The sequence below is a fragment of the Episyrphus balteatus genome, chromosome 1, assembly GCF_945859705.1.
Source record: "Episyrphus balteatus chromosome 1, idEpiBalt1.1, whole genome shotgun sequence".
In the NCBI taxonomy this organism is placed as follows: domain Eukaryota; kingdom Metazoa; phylum Arthropoda; class Insecta; order Diptera; family Syrphidae; genus Episyrphus; species Episyrphus balteatus.
In genome coordinates this window covers 150,798,236-150,802,141 of record NC_079134.1, presented here as the reverse complement: position 1 = coordinate 150,802,141, position 3,906 = coordinate 150,798,236, and the positions used below count along the sequence as shown (strand labels likewise).

At 30.4% G+C, this 3,906-nt stretch overlaps 1 non-coding gene across 1 annotated transcript; it reads left to right on the top strand.

Moving 5' to 3' along the window:
* The first annotated feature begins 2,273 nt into the window (after nucleotides 1-2,273).
* Trnan-guu (transfer RNA asparagine (anticodon GUU)) lies at nucleotides 2,274-2,347 on the top strand. The gene has a single exon. It is a non-coding gene; the product is annotated as a tRNA-Asn (tRNA).
* Nucleotides 2,348-3,906: the final 1,559 nt, after the last annotated feature.

The window sequence follows — 3,906 nt, the reverse complement described above, 5'->3', positions numbered from 1 at the left end:
TCTGTCTCCTCGGCATTTGACCCTATGGGGTCCAAACTTAAAAAAATTAAAAATCGGTAAAATAATAACTTCCCATCAAAAACTTATAACAAATGCATTTTTGCTCTTTCTTTAATAGTCTCCTCGGCATTTGACCCTATGGGGTCCAAACTTAAAAAAATCAAAAATCGGTAAAATAATAACTTTTTTATCATTTGATAATATATTATGATCATTTAATATTAAATAATAACTTTCCAACCAAAACTTATAAGAAATGCACAGTTGTACTCTCTAAGCTAGTTTCTTTTGCATTTGACTCTATGGGGTCCCAACTTAAAAAAATCAAAACTTTGTAAGATAACGAAATCTTATCCAAAACTTATAAGAAATGCATTTCTGTACTCTCTGAGCTATTCTCCTTTGCATTTGATTCTATGGGGTCCCAACTAAAACAAAAATAAAAAATCGGTAAAATAATAACTTATAATCAAAAACTTATAACAAATGCATTTCTGTACTCTCTGAGCTATTCTCCTTTGCATTTGATTCTATGGGGTCCAAACTTAAAAAAAAATCAAAAATCGGTAAAATAATAAGTTCCAACCAAAAACTCATAACAAATGCATTTCTGTACTCTCTGGGCTAGTCTCCTCGGCATTTGACCCTATGGGATCCAAAGTTAAAAAAAATCAAAAATCGGTAAAATAATAACTTCATATCAAAAACTTATAACAAATGCATTTCTGTACTCTCTGGGATATTCTCCCCGGCATTTGACCCTTTAGGGTCCAAACTTAAAAAAATCAAAAATCGGTAAAATAATAACTTTTTATCCAAAACTTATAAGAAATGCATATGTGTACTCTCTAAGCTAGTTTCTTTTACAATTGACTCTATGGGGTCCCAACGGAAAAAAAATTAAAACTTGGTTAAATAACAACTTCCCATCCAAAACTTATAAGAAATGCATTTCTGTACTCTTTGAGCTAGTCTCCTTTGCAATTGAGGGGTCCAACTTAAAAAAAAAAAAAACAAAACTTGGTAAAATTATAACTTTTCATCTAAAACTGAGCCAAAAAACATTACCAATTTTAATATTATTTTTGTACACAGCAATGTTCATAATATTTTCATGAGGATACGCACCTAAAAGTCTCACGTAAGCCATGAAAATACAATTTCGTTGAATGAGATACGCAGTCGACTAGATGAGTTACCGTCAATGTCGTCCTTATGCCTCATAACACACAAGTGGATTCACAAAAAAAGTTAAAAAGGCTCCAATTAACCGATTGCCTTTTGTTAATGTTGGACAAAGACATCAATTACTTAAAATTAAGCTAGAAATAAACATTAAATAATAATTCAAAACAAAATTTTAAAAATAACAAAAGCTTTTCTTCCGACCTTTATAATACTTAAATCAAGCTTTCAATGATGTTGCTGATAACAAAAGAATCATTGGCATATTTTTTTTTTATCAATTTTAATCTTATCTTTGTAAAGGGCTAAAACAAAAACAAACCTTAAGAGCAGCATATCTTTCCAACAAAAGACCCAAGTGGTTTGATTTTAATATTAAAACATTTTGGCCTTAATACCTTTAAATAACTCAATCCGACCATTATTTATTCCTGACTGTTGTATAGGATGTACAACAAATGGATCGTTCGTTTCGTTTGTTTTATAGCTCGTCCCGCGATGGGTTGGGTAAGAAGAGAAAGGTGAATTTTGAATTCATGGATAACCTTGGGTTGGGCGTTGAAAAGGCGTTTAGGTACTCTCGTCTCTCTCTGTTTTAAGTAGGCTGTAATATTAAGTTCACTCGTTAAAAGTGAAAAAGGTACTTCCATTGGGAAATATACATAAATATATTTGCAAAGGTACGAGTATAAGTAAAGTAGGTATATCCTTGGTCATTTTTATTTTTCCATCTATTCAATGAACAATGTCTGGACTTTTGTATAATATTGCATAGGTATTTTATCCTGCTATCTACTCTCGATGGAAGTATAGAGAGAAGCTTAATTTTTCAATGGGACTTAGAAGGTTTTTTATTGAGAGTCTTTCATTCCTCTTGTATTCAACAAAAGTACCTCATTATGGGGTTTATTATGTATCATTACTTTGAAAATTGTTGATTTTTTTTTACTCTCTTTACTCTTATCAAAATGTTTTTTTTTTTTGCTCTAAAATCTATAATCAGAGTTTTATATTTGATAATAGAAAATTATTATTATTTTTTTTTTCAAAAAACGATTAGAATAAAAGCTTGTTGTAGGTTTTTCATAGCCTCCGTGGCGCAATCGGTTAGCGCGTTCGGCTGTTAACCGAAAGGTTGGTGGTTCGAGTCCACCCGGGGGCGCTTCTATTTTATTTTTTGTCTTACGAAATTATGAAGAAAAAGTGATTTTTTGCCATTCTCACAAACTAGAATAGATTTTTTTAACAGTGTAATATTTATTTTGTATTAGCACAGTTGCAGGCATTAAGTAAAAATCAATTTTTACTCTGATGCAACTTGGCAAAAAGTTTTAATGTAGGGCAGTTTTTTGTCTAGAGATAAGTGTAGCATAAGGTCAAGAAACCAAAGAAAAAAATGTTAGTGAAATATTAGTAGACATTTCGCTGGCTGAGAATTATAAGCGTGTATTTCATACAAAAACTGAGTTTAGTACACCAAAATTTTCGTAAATTCAACGGCTTTCAGAAAAAATTTAAAAAAAATTAATGGCGACGGAACAGGTAAAAAAGACATACAACTTTCATGATTTCACATAAATGAAAAATGAAAAAGCATCAGTTTTTATATTTATAATTTGAAATAGTGTAAATTTAGCCCATTCACATTAACTGGAAAACTTGAGAAATATAACTCCCTTAAAACCGTATAAAGCACAAAATTAGAGTTGTCAGACCTTTGAAATCGATATGAAGACGCGTTTGGCTGCAAAACTGTATACTTATATTTTGGTTATACCTCTACTCCCAAAATTTGCTCGGCCTACTAGCAAAAACCAGCTTTTTTCTCACTTTTGTACTAGTCAAAAGAGAGTTTCGAAGTTAGATTACTTCTACAATACGATGGTTACAATAACGATTGTGGGATCATTTTATAGATGATTATAAGTACTACAATTCATTCTTGAAGTATTATCCGAACAAATCAAAAGTTCGTCAGATATATGAAAAAATGTCATTTTGCCCCAACCTTGCGAGACAAACCTGCACTTTGACCAACTTCATAATTTTATTTAATCAACTCACTGAATTTTTTTATATATCATTTTTTAGATAATTTTATTGTTAATAAGTCATACCTTTGTCATTTTTTGTTAAAATGAATAACAAAGGAGCTATTCAATAAAAACGATACCAATCTCTTTTCCAAGATGGCGGCTGTTCCCAACCTCCAATCATTCCAACAAATTGACTTTTATGATAAGGACAACCAAAAAAAATTTTGTCCCGCTAAAAATGCGATTTAATTTACTAATTTCCCTGGGCTATTATGGAAATGATCTTTTTTTTAACTAAAGTAAAAATAAAAGATCTTTTGATGTTTTTGACAGTCAAAAACGACGATTTTGCTCCATAATTAAATTAGAGTAATGTTTTTTGTGTGCCAAGAATTGGAAGTCATTTTTTGAAAACTTTTTTTTTCATAATCGAGGTTGGGAATTTTATAGTTCGTATTAATAAACCAAAAGTTAAAGAAACACTTAGATTCCTTAACTTAAAACAAAAGAAGTCAAAACTCAAAAAGTACCTAAAAAGTACCTTCTGACAAACTTTAATCCGATGGCAAGATATACTAGGATAAAGCAACAACTGCAAACGAGATTCAGCTTTCACCTTAGTACCCAAAAAACAAAAATATCAAACAAAAAATTAACAAATTTTTTAGTTGTATTTAGTTGGAAA